Source organism: Pagrus major, chromosome 4, assembly GCF_040436345.1.
Source record: "Pagrus major chromosome 4, Pma_NU_1.0".
NCBI lineage: Eukaryota > Metazoa > Chordata > Actinopteri > Spariformes > Sparidae > Pagrus > Pagrus major.
The window spans coordinates 8,490,647-8,510,122 of record NC_133218.1 but is presented as its reverse complement, the minus strand read 5'-3'; the positions used below and the strand labels follow the sequence as shown (position 1 = coordinate 8,510,122).

The following is a 19,476-nucleotide window of genomic DNA, read 5'->3' as shown; positions in this document are numbered from 1 at the left end:
ATATCTCATCTTTTCTCTCTATAAAGACAGAATATTGCAGGAAAGACTGCAATATTTTGGTGGGGGGCTGACCTGGGAATTGACTTTACTTAATTAAGGACTTGCCCAAGAAGAAATAACTTGGGACTTGCTTGAGACTGGGATAAAATCACACAGGAACTATTAACCATTAAACATTTAGAGGCACACTGCATAACTACTTTAATAGCATGTAGGGCAGACTATATGGCACTGCATGCATTTTCTCCAGTGGAAGTGCACCCTGTACTGGCACTGCTGGGATTTATATTGTTTCCTTGCACATTGTGCCACTGTACAGGACACTAATTCTTTGTGTTCGAAACAATGTAAATAATGTTGCCTTTTATAATATTCATTCCAATGTGACATACAGTAGTCACTCATAACATCAACTCTCGAATGTATCACGGCACAAAAATGTCTTGTGGTTTCACCATGAAGTCTTTTCTACATTTCCAGATATATTATCAGCAGTGTTGTTGAGGGAGGGAGGGAGGATCGGATGCTCCCAGCGGTTCAGCTGGATCAGACATTTGAACCTGTGACCTTTCAGTCACAAGCTTCCTTCTTCTTCCTTCAGGCCAGAGCAGAAAATAATATCAATGGATCAGTTATTATACTGGGCTTGTGTTTGGGCTGACATGCTGTGCTGTATTTGCCAGCTGAAAAGTCTGTTATCAACACATTCTAGGTTTAAACTGTCCCTATTGCAATGCAGCATTAATACACCATGAATTCATCTGAATTATTAACACATTTAAAACATACAAGCAGCTATATTTAGTCAATAACTGAAAAACGTGCGTACATTTTCTTTACTACACTATAAAACATGAAAACACACTTGCATACACGCCTATCATAATAACACACTCCTCACACCCACACTGTGAGGGATGAGCCAAACACACGCGCGCGCAGACACTCTGGTGGGAGGAGCTAAAGCTCGCGCCGCTCTGAGTTTGTCAGTTTGTTAAACACAACGACCGAGAGTCAGTCCGTGTGTGTCTGCTGGAGACACTTTGACACAAAACTATCCGTATTTATTGAAGCACCGGGAGGGCTGACGGGTAAGTAGAGCCAACTCAGTTGTCTGAATGTGTTAGAAAGTGTGTTTACTGTCCATCTCCTCTGCTGTGGAGGCTGAGAGGGAGGGGAGCCACAAACGTACACTTCATAGTGTTGCCATAGTCTTCACGCTGGTCCGTTAGTTTCCCAAACAACCTAAAATAATGACAGCAAATGCTCTACAACTGCATGTAACACCGCCTCATGATTAGTTTTTTGTGTGATTTTGAGGCTAAGTAGCTTACAAGTGGGTACAGTACGTGTACTGTACATGTTGTGATAAGCCGAAGTGCTTTAATGGGGAGCTTTATAAAACTTTGATTAACCCTGCAACGCTGTAAGAAAGCCCCACCAACGATGTTTAACCAGTTAGCTGTTTTTAGCTGTATTAAGCTAGCTAGTTTTAGCATTTATTACAACTACATCCTGTCTGTCTGAATGCAATGTAACCTGCTGGCTCAAAAACAAAGTGTAGCTAGTATTTCCATGATATTCTCCAAGAGGGAACCAGCTAAAAAACAACGGTAATATAGTGAAGTGCATTACAGTTGAGCAGCACAGTCATAATGAAAGTCCCTGCAGTAATGTCACAGTACAGTGACCACATATAGCATTAAATAAATATACATTAAGGTAACTGTCTTACACCAGCTGCTGGTCCACCAAAACTTCATTTAGTGTCAATCAGCTGAACACAGAGTGCTTCAGTTAGGCCTATGTGAATTTAAAAAGTTTTAATCCAAAATGCTGACATTATAGTACCTCAGAAATACCAACCTTTTGTCCCCTCAAAGACCTGAAAGACTACATCCTGTAGGAGATCACTAACTGAAGCAGACTTAAGCATAAATTATAACACAAACATTAGTTTTACAAACATAAAATCAATTTGTCTTAAAATGATCATGTGAAAATTTGGATTAAGTAATCTGCTTTAAAGGACAGGTTCACATTTTTTTTTCAAGTCTGTCCTAATACCATTGTTACATGCCCACATATACAATGATCAGCTCATTATCAAGCTCTGCTGAAGCCTGATTACGAGCCATTCATTTGAATCAGGTGTGTTGGGGCAGGGGGCCTCCAGGACCAGAATTAAAAAAACACAGAAGTGAAGCTATTAAAAGCACTGTAACTTTGAAAATACCCACTCGATCACCTTACTTATTGTGGCCTGGTATTATTTTCAGCTGAACTTTTGAATATTTTTTTTTCACAGAATGAGGACTGTGTATTTGTGCCTCAATCTCTTACATTAAAGTTGCTTTAAGAAGGGATTACAAATGTTTGTTTATAAGGCCTATCTAGTTAACTCATTAAGATAAGCAATATGTATTGAGGCAGGAATTGAGGAGTGACTGAGCAGAGGTTCCAATACACTTTGTGCCTCAAGGCAAAAATAGTTTCAGCATTTCTGAATCTTAACCTCCAGTATAACTCAATAAATTGATGGCCCACAGAGCATCTTCCCCTGTCACAGAGCTGTTTTTAAAGGCAGCATGAAGATGGTCTAAGTTGGCAGGGCTTCTTGAAGAATGCTCCCTCTGAGCCTCACAGGTCTTAGTTCAGCAAGTACAGATTTTAGCAGGATGGGAGATGTTCTCCAACTTCTACTTTGAAAAAAAGAAAGAAAAGTTTCCAAAAATTGAATTCAAACAATCATGTTTAAAGAGATGTTTATTTTGGGCTGTTGCTTGCAGTTGACTGACAGGTATCTCAGGTTGTTGTGGTTAGTTGATAAACCCAAATCCACTTTTAAAAGAAGTCCCTTCAGAAGGTTATGGGTGACATCACTGATGCAGGATTAATGTTTTTTTTAATAGTCTATGCTGTAACTATGGAGCCAGGAGAAGCATGCTGCATTTTATCACTAAACTAATATTACAACACCCTTTTGTATTTGATGAACATGAGTAAAATGGAAAACTCAGACTTAGTGGGAATGTCTGTGGAAACGCCCCATTGTTTAAAAAGCTATTGTGTAGGCTGTAAGGAAGTTTAATTCACAGATCATCATTCGTCAGACCAATATTTAAAACGTGTGAGGTGTCAGGTCAATAGACAGAAACCGTGCTGCTCTGGAGCTCAGACCTTTTTGGTGCCCTGCTTGTCCCTGCTCTTTGTTTTCATATTTCATTAGCGGGGCTAGCAGCATGTAGCATCACCTTCAATTATCCTCCCTGTCAGCGGACTGACAGTGCCTGTCTGCTGGCTTTAGTGATTACAGGCTTCAGGGGACAGGTAATCAGGTCATGGTTACACTGTCACCCTGTCAGACTGCTGAGACCACAGGGAGCATATGCATGAAAGAGGTCTCCCATCTCCACACAGTTATCTCTTAGCAGACTTAGATATCTGGACACTGTCAAGTCTGGAGCATAAATATTGTTGTTTCTTGCAGCACAGTGTAGTGTGTTGATGTTTCTCTTCCTTTAGAGTTTAGCTAAATTATCATTTCAGTAGCTTAGGGATAATGGGTTTCTCTTGTGAGCCAGCAACACAGCCAGGGTTAGCATATTGGACACATGGAAACTTACTTTATGTAAAATGCTTTTGGCTTTTACTTAAAGAGGTCATATTATGCTTTTTGGGTTTTTTCCTTTCCTTTATTGTGTTATGTAGCATTTTTGTACATGCAAAAGGTCTGCAAAGTGAAAAAGCCCAAAGTCCACGCCAAAGGGAGTTATTCTCTCCCACAGAAAACACTGCTCCTGCACTGCCTGAAATTCCTGGTTTGAAGTCTGGCCTTTACTTCCGTAAGTTATGTGCGTCACTATGTAACAGGCGTTATATGAATATATATTTTTATATATGTAAAAATATACACTCCAGTCAATCAGAAGACATACAGATGCTACTGCTTTAGCGGTGGTATTTTAGATCACACTACCTTGCTCGGCATGACCAAACCCTACTATGACTCTGATTGGCTACATCCTGCTTGTTTAGTAATATGTAGCATGTGCAACTCTCACCAAAGATTGAACAGAGGCGAGATGTCTCACTCTGTAGCTAAAACGGAGCGTTCAAAACAGTGTGAAAAGGAATGCTGCAGCAATGCACCATATGAAAAATAATGCGTTTTTTGGAAATAAAAGTATGTAAACCTATTCTACTAGGACCCCCAAATAAAAGTATGAACCTGAAAATTAGCATAATATGACCTCTTTAGTTGGAATTAAATAACATATTTAAGTTTCTCTGCCATCTTATGATTATGAACTTAGCATCATTGTGAGCATGCTGACATGAGCATCAACGTCATTGGTACAAAACATGTCATATCATGTTCCCATTACATGTTTATGACCTAGAGTCATGATGAGACCTGGAGGGGATGGTAGTGGAGTTACAGGTGAGAAGGCTGCTAATTCAGCGACCGCCGTTTGAGACTGCGTTTCAACATTTGTGAGCGTGGATAACCTGGGTTTTCGACAAGAACTCAGGACTTAAGCCATGTTTGTGGTGACCAAAACAGACATTTTAAGCAAAAACATGACTTTTTCCTAACCCTAACCAAGTGTTTTTTTTTGCCTAAACCTGCCCAGACCATAAGGAAAACCTAAAGAATAAAGTTGCAACATAAAGATATGTGAAGTTTTTCAACATATCTGTGATTTGCAGAAATGCACAATGTCAGTATTCATTCTGGTGAATTGGCTGTGCCCACAAGTGGCCAAAAACTTTTCAAGACTGAAGGGCCTACAAGCTAATGTTCTTTCAGCCTTCTGTCCTCCGATACAGTAGATGACTTTATAGCTATCTAGATAATTTAATTGTCCTGGATTAAGAGTAAACCCATTGTGTGTTCTGAGGTTGAAAATTAAACTTTAATGGTTGCCAAGTCACATTTGCTTGATCAGATTAACTTTATGTGCCATGTACTGTACATTCTTTAAGGTACATGACATACATACTGTATATTACTGTGCAATTCACTGAGAACTGTTCATTGCACAATCTCGTGCATTATGGGTACATGCACATAATGTTCTGATTACTGCAAAACCTGGTAAATCTGATTAAGGTATTTCATATCTTTACATTTAAAAGAACATAACTTCCATCTTCCCTTAGGAAGTTAGGACAGCCTATTCACAAAAGGATGTGAGGCAAAGGGACCCAACCATTGGTCATCGCTGCATTAATCTACATGCACAAACCATTTACAAGATTGTGAGCATGTGGTGAAAATAGTGGAAAATATTTGAAACCTGCATTAATAGACATTGTATTCCTTCTGTCAAGATGGAACAGGACACCCTCCAAAGCTTGCAAAATCATACTCTACACTTCTCTGTGTTGTAATGTAATCAGGATGGTAACATTTCTCAGAACCCTGCCCATTTAATCAAATGCACTTTGTGTTTTTGCTCGAGAAATGTGATTCCATGAGTATAGATTTGATGCATACCATTTTGTTGCTGGTGAGTGGGTTGGTTCTGTTTTATGGCATTGTAGTTACTAGAGGACGACCGATAGTGGATTTTTAAAGGCTGATATAATAACGATAGTTGGGAGAAGGAATAAGCCGATAGCCGACTTTGTTGGTGAAAGCTTGACAGTTACAACATAGTCATCTTTATTCATATTTCAAATGTTTTTATTTCTTTTTTGAAATGTATCACTGTCGAAATTTAACAATCTTGGGTATTAACTTTATTGGAACTGTTGAACTGAACATTAGGGCCCCCTCTCTCTCCCCCTAGTCCCTCCCATCCTCTCCGTGATAATCATGATGATTGACTCAGCGTATACTCCATGAAAAATGGTGACGTACGCCTCTGTGCTGCGGTGGACGCTGCGCAGCCATCGGCAACTATCAGAGCAAAGTTCAGCCAATAACAATAGTCTGTAAAAGCACCAATTTATCGGTTTGTCAACCTCTAGTAGTTACTGAGAGGGCTGAGAGTTTATTTAGCATATGACCTCAGTATTAGAAGTAATTAATGGCAGTTAATGTCATGTTGGTTGGAAACTGTTTTTTTTTTGTGTTTACATTTTCATTGTTCCCACCATGCAAAGGCTAGTCCAACATCTGCCTCTTTTAGGTTCTTTGATTGCCTGAGATGGTTGCTTCTTCTTTACATCTGGTACAAGTGATTGTGTTGGTACCAGTATAGTATTAAAATTCACCATTGCCAAAGTTGAAATACATGCAAGGTAATAAAGACGTACAGCATACACTTCATGCGTTATGTATCTAAATAAAGTGGTAGAAAATACATCACCTCCTGTGTAGTGGCTGTGGTTTGAACAGACGTGATTTGCATTGTGACCTATAAAGGCAGGAGGCAGGTTCAACCAAGGTAACCATACCAGTCTCAACCGTGCCAGTCTAACAACACGGCAGCAAGAAAGAAAAAAACAGTGTGATTCAAATGCAATCATATCCAACCAGCCATGCAAGTCAACATTGCATCCATCAATGGTACTGCATCTTCAAGCACTATGTAGCTTTTTTCCGCTACAAGCCAAGGAGGTGCTGCTCATTCTCACTTTTCTTTGTTGATTTTTCTATGAAAGGTTCACCAAATCCTGGGTATTTATAACTGTAAATGTGATGATTGATTGATTGATTTTTTTAAGTAAAAGATATCACTTTTGTGCCACTTTTGTAAAATTAGACACATGCATATTGTGGAAATAAAACCTGGCAGTCCAGCCTGTCAGTTAGGTTCATTTGTGTGGCTGTATGGAGTCCATGTGTTCCCCAGTGGTATTTCCTTCCCCTCCTAGTTTCCCTAATGATAGAATATGTGGGGCCTTGTGGTAAACAGAAATAGCAACACTTCTGAAGGACAGGCTTCTCTCTTTGCACCACACGCTGAAGAAATAGAGGCTGCACTGTGTGTGTGTGTGTGTGTGTGTTTCATTGAGAGGCTATTTCAAGTCCTCCGTGACTGACTGACTGACTGACTTAGTTTTTTCTAGTCAATTACGTGGCCTGCTTTGGCCCAAGCTGATGCAGCCTGCTCCTGTGTGGACTAATGCATTTCTTATCCACTTTGATTAGCTGTGGCGATGCCTGGCTGAACCAGTGACATGTTGTATCTCACAGCAGAGAAGATGAGAGCTTTAGCTGACTCTTGTTGCTGTGGAGGCTTGTTGTGTGCTTGTTACCTGTCTGTGCTGATGCTAACATCAAGACTGATGTGATTATGGAACAGCACAAGCTCATTTAGTTCGGTCTATGGCACTTAAATCTTCTCGCTAAAGTTTTTATGAGCCACATGGAAAATCCCTCTTCTATTTGATGTGATTTTACAGACATCAGGCCTGTTTTGAAACTATGATTCTTGTATTTTCACTGATGGTTTCATTACATCCATTAACATGGCTTCATTCATCACAGATGGTCTTCACACAAACAGTTGAGTGCACACTTATATGTCATCTTACTCATTTGAAGAGAAAAGCAGTGTGTTCTCAATGAAAGAAGAAGTTCAATTACTGCTAATTTATCTCCAGAATAAGAGAACTGGAGCACTTACTTTCCCGCTTTGGCGCCAACACTGTAAAAACTTGAAATGTCTTGTCAAAAATATCCCAGTACACTAATATAGGCAGGCTAATATAATCACAGTCATAAAGAAAGTAGCATGTCAGTGAGATGGGGGTGAAATGGGACTTTTGAGACAATTTTCACTTGATCCATTGGCAGATTGTTTTTTGATCATTACTAGCAGGAACACCTTGTATTCATTGTATTTTACTTGATTTTGACATGGCATTTTTATACATTTACATTTCAAATTTTTACATTTGGTTTTCTTTCAGAATCTAAGAGCTACAGAAACAAATTGCTGCCTGTAATATCATCTCCGCTGTATCCATCCTCCAAGTTTGAAGCAATAGTGAGTTCCTCCTGCCAGAAGACACACCACACACTTTCAGGTAATATCTGATACCTCTTCTTAATTTTTTCTTTCTTAGATTTGTTACAACAGCTCTTGCTAACTCTAATGCAGGTGTCATTGTCAAAACAACTTTATTAATGGGTCATCCTTCTCTGGCTATACTTAGACCATATCAAATTCCTTGGGACAACTGTGACTAATAATCAAAGCCATTCATTTGGGTTTAGTGGTATAAAACCGTAGCTTTTTATTGTCATAGAAATATTTCCTGAAATGTTCAGTATTAGTGCATTATGCAACTCTGGCTCTCCAGATCTAAATTACTTGCAGACAGTGCTGAAGGGTCAGGGGAAATATAAAATGAGTTTTATGTGTATCTTTATATAGAAGTAAAAATGAAATCATGTTTACTGTGTTGAGGAGTCTCCTCTCCTCCCCTCCCCTCCCCTCCCCTTTCGCTGTGGTTTATGGAAAAGCTCCTAATCTATTGGACTTTAGAGCTCTTCCTGCAGGGGGGGTGGGGGTCCCCCTAGTAATCAGGCCTGAGCTGGTCCTTCCCAGCCAGCCAAACCTCTGGCTGCCTGCCGTCTGACCGCTGGGCCACACACCCGCACATTTGATGCTAAAAATGCCGCAGAGGAGCTCAGAAATTACACTCAATAAATACAGAAATCAAATAAAACAATTTCCAAATATTAGCCTTGCAATCTACTTTCCTGCAGACATATAAAACTGTCTTTGTTGCTCTCAGTAAATAGGTTTCCCTTGGCCCTGCCAACTTCAACAGTAATGTTGGGTCAATGGCAGCGTGGCTTGGCTTAATTAAACTCAGTGTTGATTTGCAGAGACAGGGTCCAGACCAGAGAGTGGTTTGGGTCTGCGCAGAGTCCTGACACTGTTCTAAATGGTGCCAACACCTCATTAATGCTGGCTGTACATGGGGACGCTATCACTCCTTGCTGAGTTGAGTGCTGGGTTATATCAGCAACGTCCAAAGGCTGTGTTCAAGAATTTGTTTAACTTAAAAAACTTCTGACAACTTAAATTAGGAAAGAGGGTAAGAATGAAAATATCCTTGTAAGGATCTTATATTTAGAACTACAGCAGCATCCCCACGATCAGGTAGTAGGACGCCTCAAATTTCCTCAAATATAATATTAGCCTAAAGGTAGTTCTGGTTGAATCTAGCTACTGGCTTCATATGCTCAATTTTGACATTATAATGATTTTGTACAACTTCACATATCTCAAGTGTGGTAGTGTTATTTTCACACTTGCTGTCTTCTAGAGAAAAACGTCTGAATGATATGTGCTTGGTAGCGCTTTATTAGCTTTCATTGTTTGTTGTTCTATTAAATTGATTTAGATGAGATTCAGATTATTTGTTTATTGAAAATCTGAGCATTATTTTAGGTCAGTAAGAATTCATAATGTCAATAATAATAAGAGTGACCAATTCTGTGACTACAATTTGAAGTCAGCTTGCCTCACTGTAGCCCTGCGATTCAGGCTGATGTTAATTTCCCACAGAAGCACCCAGTGTGATCTCACACGCAGCTTTCAGCAATTATACACCCCAATCCCAGGTGGCCTAGCTGATCCCAGCTGTAATATTTTTTCATGCCAGAAATTCAGTGAAATGCACACAGTTGTGCACAACTTTTAGCTTTATAATTCCTCCCCAGAATAGTCTGGAGTCAGTTTGCATGATGGACGAGCCGTACCAGCTGCTCACACATTCTGAAAGAAATGGAAAGGAAGTTTACATTATAATGAGGTTAGATGGTCAAACATGTCTTGTACTTTTATTGTCTTAAGGATAGGGCTGGGCAATGGGGTGTTAAATAATATTGCAGTATTTCTGGCGATATTGAGATACATGATAGACATCTAAATATTATGAAAGGTTCTGAAAAGCACTTAATAAATGTTAGGACAGGGCTACAGAATCATATATCACAATAGTTTTGATCAAGTATCTCAATATGGATATTGCAACAATATTCGAGGGATAACTTGGTACTTAAGAGCTTTGATAAATCGTAATCAATGTGGATATAATGAGTATGTAAAAGTCTGGTAAGTTCAGAAAATGACATCACTTTAATGCAACCTTTAAAACCAGGAAAAGACACTACTTATGCCAAATCACAGTATATAATATCCAAAATCTAAGACTATATACTGTATAGTCTCATATGAAAACAATATAATATCGATATATTGCCCAGCCCTAATTTAGGACCATTAATAATCAATTAAATGATTCTTAAACACAACTGTGGGCTTGAATAGTGGCTGTTTAAAATTAGTAGTTCAGTTCTTTGTGAAAAACAGGAGCTGTTCTGGAAATCATGTCTCTAGAAATGTATTGAACTGCTCCAGCAGCCCTACACTGTTCATCTGTATGCACAGTATGTTCTGAGCACCAACTTTCATTTCAGTCTTTCTGCCCAACTTAACAGGAGTGTGCTCTGGTTTACACAATGTAAGCACTCATTTCATACCCTTCTGTTGATCAGGAGACATGGTTATCTTAAGTGTCCAACTCTACAAATTCATGGCTGAACATAAAAATGTAAGAAGCAGCTCCACAGCATATGACTTTTCCAGCATTTGAAATGTATGCTTTGACACTGTCAGTTACTCATCTTGATAATCCACTCACACACCTAAAATGCTTTAGTGGCACACATACTGGAAATGCCACTTGGAAAGGAGCAATTTTTGATACTTGTGCACACACCAGTGATGTGAGATACAGGATGAATGCAAAAGGGAAAGATTTGCATGATGGCTCCAACTGAACTCTATTTGTCCCAAACACCGACTTGAAAAGAGTTCACTGTTTACCCAGTGATCTTAGAGAGAGAGAGATGGTAGTGTTGGAGTGTGTGCGTGTGTGTGTAGGGGGGTGGTTAGGGGTGGGAGGAATAGGAGATTGCATGAAGGACCCTCAGGATAGAGGCCTCAGATCTACTTACCATCTCTTCACAACGTTAAAAGGATGATATTACTTTGCTGAAACCACAGAATTTCAATGAGAGCAGGAACAAACATAAATGTTAAAGAATTCATTATAACATAATTTAGTAGATCAAAAGATTGGGCTGAGGCTAGAGATACTTCTTAGTGATGAAGGCATGTGGCGCTGCAAACTCATCTGCAGTGAGCATAGAGGTGTGCAGAGCTAAAATGTATACTGTATATTGTATGTGGTGTTTGTATGACTGTACTGTATGATTGGAGAGTGCTTTACTTTCTGACTCTGTTGATATTATAGTGTCCACCACCCTGAGCCTTTAGCATTGTTGTCAAGACACGTTTTTTCCTCGAGATGGATGTTCTTAAACTGTTATTCCCTTGGAGTCCAGTAGAGCACTGTTTCTCTGAGCTGTGGGGCTTGGACCCCCGGGGGGCAAAGAGACATCGCAGGGGGCCACACATGACTGGGGTAGAAAATGAGAAGTAGAACTAAAGCTGAATGGATCTGTTTCATTTTGAAACAATGAACAAACAAGTGTGAAAACGAGTGTTTTGCCAGTTCCCCCTTGTGGCAATTCAGAGAAAATCAGGAAATCACGTAACATAACATGAAGCCATGTAATTGGATGTTTCTTGAGTTGTACCCATGTTAAGTAAAGAGGATCTCTTACCTTTTGACTTTTTACCAAAAAAACAAGACATTTTTCCAGCTGTTAATCTTTTTGCACTGCTGCTTCAGAATTCTGTAGGAGTGCTCCAGCTGTGAGTCACGAAATATTGATGGAATAAATGAATGGGACATTTATGTTTGGAACGTCTCTCACTTTGCAAGTTTATACTGCCAAGATTTACTCACCAAGGTTTTTCAGAACACAAACGGAAATGCAAGTACAATAGACACATATGACACATTTGATTAATCTCGCTCTGTGGTTCACCCTCATAGGAGAACATTGTGTCTTTCATGTCTCAAAGCTGAGTGTTTCTTTTCCATTTCCCATGATGTTTTTATTGGTTGATAAAATCAAGTTGGTCACTGATTGATGCTGGAATAATATTCATATCTACTTTCTCAACTGATTATGTGCAGTGAAATGTGCTGTTTAGTCTCAGAATCAGTAAGATTGGTTGGTATCAGTTTCTTGATCAGGGTTACTTTCTTGAAAGGCAAATGTTAAATGGGCTGGAAACCTGGTAGAGTTCCTTCTACATATATGAGTGTGTTGGGGGGTCCAGGCATGGAATCTCTTTTGCTTGTTATACATATTATACTGTATGCTGCATGATTACAATTTGGAAATTAGACATTTAGCCAAGATAATTTCACTGCACCTCAGTCCAAGATCAACTCACCTCAGTATCATATCTTTGCATGGAAACGTGACCATGGCAGAGAATATAAAACGCACGTGTCAGTATTCAGCTGAAGAGACCAATTAGTGTATTTTATGAAAGGAACTGTGAGTATGGAGGCATAGTCATATTTTACAGGCAGCTTGTGTTTCAATCTTTGTTGCAGGCATGACATCAGTGTCTCTGTGTTGAGACAGGAAAATCTTATCCCTCTGCCACTGTCATAAAAGCAACACAATAATGAAATGACATCACAGTGGGCCGGTAATTAAATGAGCAGACTGCTGTCTTGGAGTTTTTACTAGGCTGGGAGATTGTGAGTAACAGTACGGCACGCTGGAGAATAGAGAGTGAGTGAAGGCAGCCCTGAAGCTATGGGCTTGTTGAGTGGGAAATTCACTCATTGATTATCATGTTTTTTGTTTGAACAAATTTTGTAATGTCTCATTATCATGCCATAACTTAAATATGTATATACACACTTGCATACTTTTCTATAACCTCCTTTAGTGACTCATACTTGACACAGTAACACAGCATATCAGCTTGCAGCTAACTGACTTTGGGAGTCGGGTGCTGTGGCAGCTGACAGTTTATGTCATCTAATCTGCCTGGCCTTCAGCCTGGCATTAAATGGCTGGGCTGCTGGTGGAGGGAGAAGAGTTTAATTATTACATTTCAGGATAAAAACTCATTAGCTCAGTGACCTGCCAAGCAGCAGAGGCAAGCGTCGATATTCAGGCTGCATGATACCAGAGGCTAGCCTGTCTCACTGTGGGTGATGAATTAATCACTGCCTGTGCTCCTGCCGTGCCTGGCAGCAGACAACAGCAGCAGCACTTGGTTTCCTTGCTCCTGTCTTGCTAGGGAAAGGCATGTTCCTGCCTCAATAAGCCACAGAAAAGGGCAAAGTGGAACATTTTACAATTGACTTTACTGAAGGTCGGGCATTCTCATTGGGCACATTTACAAGGAGAATCATTTGCAGCTGTCGTTGCTGGTCATAACGTGAGTGTTAACCACCGCTTATTCAAAGATTGTGTATTGTGCCCGAGCAACATTTGCATAAGAAAATGCAAATTTCATCGTTCATTCTTTTAAGTAGCTGCAAGTCTGTTATGTTTTTACATAAATTGTCATTCGTTTTCCCAACATCAAAGAAAACTCTATTCACATCTGGGCATGTGGGGAGGCTCGGCTCATTGAATGCTACTATAAACAGGGAAGTGTTAAACACTTCAGCCAGTAAACAAGCCTGCTGATCTTACTTCACCTCCCTCGGGGAGCAGGTCCACCACGAAGCCTGACTGTTTACCATGTATGAGTTCCCCCAAGAACTTCTATAAAAACTCCATTTATGAGAACTTCAAAGAATGTCCAGGCTTGCCGGCAGGGTAAGAATCTTCTATCAGTCCGCCTTGTTATGCCTTGAGCAAGAGCAAGAGAGCCTCTCTCCCTCCCTCCTGATGGATATGATGCAAATAAGCTGCTGGAGGAAGAAGGACAAGATTGCGCTAAAAAGGGGGAGAGGAGGAGAGCACGGAGATGGGCAAAGCTGCAGGGAAGGTAAAGGCATGAATAAGGAATGTGATCTGTGTCATCAGTCCCTAACACTTCTGCAAACAGTGATGAAACAGAAACTCTTTCATCCTCCAGCAAATGGCCATGAATCTCTAAAATGGCCCAACCAAAATTATGTTCACTCTTGCACATAATGGAGATAGTGGTTACTTTATTCTACGGGTTGCAGAAGATGGGGGGTTACCTAGTGGTGCATGCTGGGTAGCATCAGCTTGAAGCCTCATTGATTCACTGTTGGAGTGACTGGAGCAGAGGTCACGGTGGGGTCAACGTAATTAGAGATGAACCCATGGTCTTTAATGAGGAGGAGGGATGAAAGGGTTGCCAATTACTCTGTGCTGCTTTGTACTGAAAACAACCTGGTGCTGTTAAGACCCAGCATGATTAACCTTCTGCAGCTCTGACTTTGTTTATTCCTTACAAAAGAAGACATTAAAGGGCGGTGTGTTAATTAATGCTCATGATGATGCTAGAACAGTTTTTTTTTTAGCGTTTGCTATTTTCACACTTACTGTTGACCCCTTTTAGTGGGGTTTATTAGGGTCAAAGGGCCAGTGTTGGAGGCGCCCTGCAATGTTCTCTTGTAGACTGGATGCCAAAGGATGAAATGTTTACACACATGCAAATTTGGGGGATAGATGCAGAGGTTGCTTTAACTGAATATTTTCCATCATTGACTGATTTTTCTAACAATGATGGAAAGATCTAAAGAAACTGGGAAATAACACTGGGAACGTTCTACTTTAACGTTAGTAATTCACCTGCAACACTGTCATTAACCACATGAAGACTACCTGCTGTAGCACCTACCCCCACCCCCTCAAATCTGGGTGCTGGCAGCACGTTGAAGAGCTACGGACTGGAGGTCATTGAGCGCATGCTGTGGGATTTCCTCCCACTGAAGCTTACGGGACTTCAAAACTCTGGCTGTGGCGCTGGTAATACCAGTTTCCGCCGCAGCAGAGCATGGGTTCAGGGCAAAATTCAAACTAGGAGTTGTCTTCCCGAGGCAAAGACACAAAACCTAATGACAATCGCCTCTGCAGGAATCTCCCTTGATGCATTTGATTACACTTAAGCAGCAGCACTCAGTTAATGTCTATGCCGACCAGGAGGAAGGTTTGAGTTCAGGCTAGGTTACAATTGAGGTCAATTGAGTTCAATTACATTTTTTGTAGATGGTTTGTAATTGTAATTGTCTTATTCTGTAAAATTGCATCATTAATATTTGCCTATTTAGGCACAATTGCCACTGTGTTTTAGTGTCCTCCACTGTCACTGAAAAAAATAAAAATAAATCAGTCATCTATTTTGTGTGGTGTTGACATGAAAAATGACCACACGGTTGGTGTCTCTGTTCATCTTTTCTCTCCATGCCCTTTTAAGTGCATAATCTGTAAATTTGTTCTGTATATTAAATGTTATTGTGATTGAATAGAAAATTAAATGCTATTACATAGATATAAATCTCAATCTATCTATCTATCTAATCTTTAATTAAATTAAAATGATGGATAGTGATATGTCGGAACTGTAATGATCCTCTCAAAATGTTGAACTTTTCTTTTAAATGCTACAGACATGTCTATTGGTTGCTTGTTTGTATTGTGTAGAAAGCAAAGCTTATCCTGCAGTTTGCACTCTGTACTTAATGAGAAAGATGTGGGAGGAGGTGCTTGGGTGGGGGAATTCATCTTATTTTCCCTCATTGTCAGACAGGTCATGAAACAGGAAGTAGTTTGTCATAGCTATCAGGATGTTGGCAGTGTGGAGGAGTTTTTCTCTGTGTTATGTCCAGTCTGCTGTCATCATTCTGTGGTAATGAATAATTTTCTGTTGCTTGAACATGTGGTGATTTTAAGTCAGGGTGTGTGAACTTGTCCAAGCCTCAAAAGCTTCCCACCATATCTGTGCTGACAAGAACACAATGAACACCACTGGTAACCAAAGGTTGGTCATCTTTGTTAATCTTAGATCTGTATTTACACGTTTAATGACAGAGCTAGCTGAGATTTTGAGATAGTGGTTGAATGTCCTAGTAAGTCCAAAATGTTTTTGATTGACTAGGATGTTGTTAGTTCGACAGATGGTTTAACCAAGATTTTTTTTTTGTGAACCATGGAATTATTCAGCAACAGCCTGTTTCAACCTCCCACTCAGTACACTTCACATTTCCGTGAAGCGTGAGCGTGGGATTTCGGAGTAGTATGGGGCTAGGTGCCTTGCTCAAATGCATTTTAATGGTTGTTATTAGGGGGTCCTGCAAATTAATCGACAATCAGACAATTTTCAATATTATTATCAATTTACCAATTAGTCACAAGATTCAAATTTAGGAGTTCTTTTAAAGGAATAGTTAGGACATTTTGGGAAATTTGCTTAATCAGGCCATATTTCAAGGTAAAACAACATATTTGATAACCCATCAGCTTCTGTTAGACAACAGCAGATGTTACAGGCTGGACACACTGGATGCCTGTGTAGTTGCGTGGTTGCTGAGCTGCTGCTGCTTGCTCGCGTGTTTGTGTTCACATAGGCTGTGTGGCAGCTGCGTTGCTGCTGCAGCGCGGCTCCTGTCTGCCCTATCTGTTTGAAACACTGGTATGATGTGGATATGACTGGCTACAGGTCGTTTTCAGGCCTATTTTTGCTGAGAACAATGTGTGTGAGAAGCACGTCTCATGCATCCAGTGTGAACGATCTAACCTGTTGACATGGACGCTGAAATGAAAAGCAAGATGTAATGCCACGCAGCAGCGCTGCACATGCATCCAGTGTGTCCAGTCTGTTAGCATTTAACCAATTCCTAGCTAACATTGTTGTTTGATAGTGTTACACAATACGATAGGAAAGGAGTCATTTAATTCTCAAATATCAACTCACATCTTGTACACATTTATGTAAACCTTGAAGAATACATTGACTTTAACGAAACTGTAATGTTAGGTAAGAAATTGTTGAATGCTAACATTAGCTAATGGGTTATCAAATACATAAATTTACCTTGAAATATGGCCTGATGTCCCTCCAGATTTTTACTATCCATCATCTTTTCAGTTGCTGATCAATCAGAAAGCAGTGAAAGGTTAGCAACATGATTCCCTACGTTTATACGACTTGCAACCTGGAACACAGCACACCATTATGTCAGCACTTGAGCTTCCCACCCTGAGTGTGATGTCAGAGGAAAATGGCCACCATGTGAATATGATCTATCGCTTTCTTGCAAAGAGTTAGCCAAGTGTTAGCTTAGTTTAGCCTCACTAGAAAGAGAGGGAAAGAAATCTGCCTACCAGTACCTCTTAAGCTCACTATTTAACATGTTATATCTCATTGGTTTAATATATGTAGTGTAAATTGACAATGAAGACTTTATTACCTTTGGTCAGAGTTAGGCTAGCTGTTTCCCTCTGTTTCCAGCCTTTATGATAAGCTAAACTAACCATCTCATGGCTCTATCTTACATTTGAGATTACAGATGCATACAGTAAAAGCCTGTGAGTGGTTTTGATCAAATCTAACTCTCAGCAAGAAAGCAAAAAAGCATATTTTCCAAAATTTCAAACTTTTTCTTTAAGCGTGCCATGCCTTGGGTCCATGCCAGGAGGAGCTTGCTGTGTATAGTAACTTTTCAAAATGTAGAGAGGAGGTAAAGTGAAATTGTTGACAGCTACTGTATATAAGCAATCTGAAATACTGTTTTCAGCAAACAGAGAAGTAAAGATTTTTTATTTTCTGTTCACTATGCAGTCAGACTGTACAACATTCAGTATACTTATATGTGTTGAAAAATGTTAGATGGAAACCCCTTGGCAACATTTACCAAAACAACAATAAGTGACATTCTGCTAATGTATCAGCATAACAGATATACAATCCAGTGCAATCCAACCTTGGAAAAGTATGTTTCACAGCCTCACAAAGCATGGTCACGCTTTGATCCACAGGAATTGGATTTCATGGGTGAGATAAAGAGAAGAGCGTTTGGCAGTGAGGAGGTTTGCTCGGGGGGCTTAGCACTTCTTGTTAAGGATGCATCCTTGGAGGAGACGGGGGGTTTGAAGTTAAAGAGAGGTGTTGAGAAGGTCAAAGCAAGTATAGATTAGAAAAGTAGCATTTTTTCAGGCCATTGGAAATTATTAAAACACATAAAGAAGTTATATTACAAAATGCTAAATGCATTAATACTATTATTTAAAAGTGATGAAGGAGAGCTGAAGAGCAAAGATACCATGAACATACACCCCATTCTAATCAAAGGAAATTCATGTGGGAATCATACAGATTCATGCAGTATGTTACTCACATGTAGGTTGTGTTTCAGGATTTTGAGTTCAGTGTGAAACTGTATGACCAATCGTTTTATTCTGCATGCTACAAATCCATTTTAATAAATCATCTGAAGACACTTGAAATAGCCAGAGGGTATTAACTATTCAAAAACATACGAAGAGTCACGTGGATTCTGTGCTAAATTATCAGAAAAATGTTTTCAAGCTGTGCTGCTCATCGTAGTAGATTAGGTGAGACTAATGCAATTAAATTACAATGTATAGCTTACATTGTAATTTACAGGGGTACATGTTTGTATGAGTGCTGGTTGCTGCAGCTTGTTGGCTCATCCTGGTGGTTGTATTGATTTTTGACATCTGCCAGATAGAGTTTCTACCACAGTAACATATTACATCTACATTGATCAGGACAACTTGTCTTGGAAACACAAGAGATGTAGAACAGGCTTAGTTGTTGCTCCACAGACTTGGCAGCCCGAGACAAAGATTTATTTTCACAAAGGGAGAAAATTGTAAGCAGTGACAGGACACAAGATATATTTTCAGCGAAAATGATCCTTAATCAGAACTACAACCATGTATCAGGACAAATCTTACACCTAGAAATGACATTTATATTATACTAATTTGCAACAGCAAGAAATTGTAAGAAATGTAATGCCACCAAGATCAACATAATGATATAAATAAATTAACGTGCAAAGCCACAAAATGTTGATACTGAAAGTATCAGTAAAATGTGCACCGACAACATGTTTTGTTTACATTATCAGATCATACAATACAATATCCACTTTAACAACTCCAGCATTTTAAAACGTTTCCATTTCTATGTTAAGGCAGTCACAGAATTTGTTTAAGGTAAGCACAAGATCTTCTCTTGGTTTAATATTAACCAACTTAAAGCACGGAGCAGACAGGACTCGGGATGGAAATTCCAAAACGTAATCTCAGTCCTGCACGCTGTATTTGCACCATCTGCCCAAATCACTGTAGTTTGTGTTCCTACACTGGAATATAATCCAAGCAACAAGTATGTTTCCTTACAAAACTTAGTTGTGAACAAAGTGTATACAGGGTTGATTAGGGATATGAATTGTTTGCTTTATAACAATTTGATTAACTTCAATTTGTCAAGTTGGCAATTCAGTTCAATAGTGATTATTGAGTGTCTTTCTCAATTTAATTTAGATTGATTGTAGAAACCCCTTTTTCTATTTTAGTAATGATTAGTCAGAACAGCAATAATGTGAAACTTTTCGTAATTTACAAAAACAAGACAAAGCAAGGGATGTTTATTTTGCAGTATTTCACCA

At 39.5% G+C, this 19,476-nt stretch overlaps 1 protein-coding gene across 2 annotated transcripts in view; it reads left to right on the top strand.

Annotated features, from left to right (window-relative positions):
* Nucleotides 1-988: 988 nt before the first annotated feature.
* LOC140995124 (myocyte-specific enhancer factor 2A-like) overlaps nt 989-19,476 on the top strand; it is a 43,097-nt gene continuing 24,609 nt past the window's right edge. Inside the window, exons 1-2 of one of the 2 annotated variants that reach the window (XM_073465057.1) lie at nt 989-1,091; nt 7,870-7,986. The gene's annotated coding sequence lies outside the window, so the exon portion shown is untranslated. Of the gene's footprint in view, nt 1,092-7,869; nt 7,987-19,476 lie in introns of those variants that run through there. The other variant, XM_073465058.1, reaches the window with a different exon arrangement.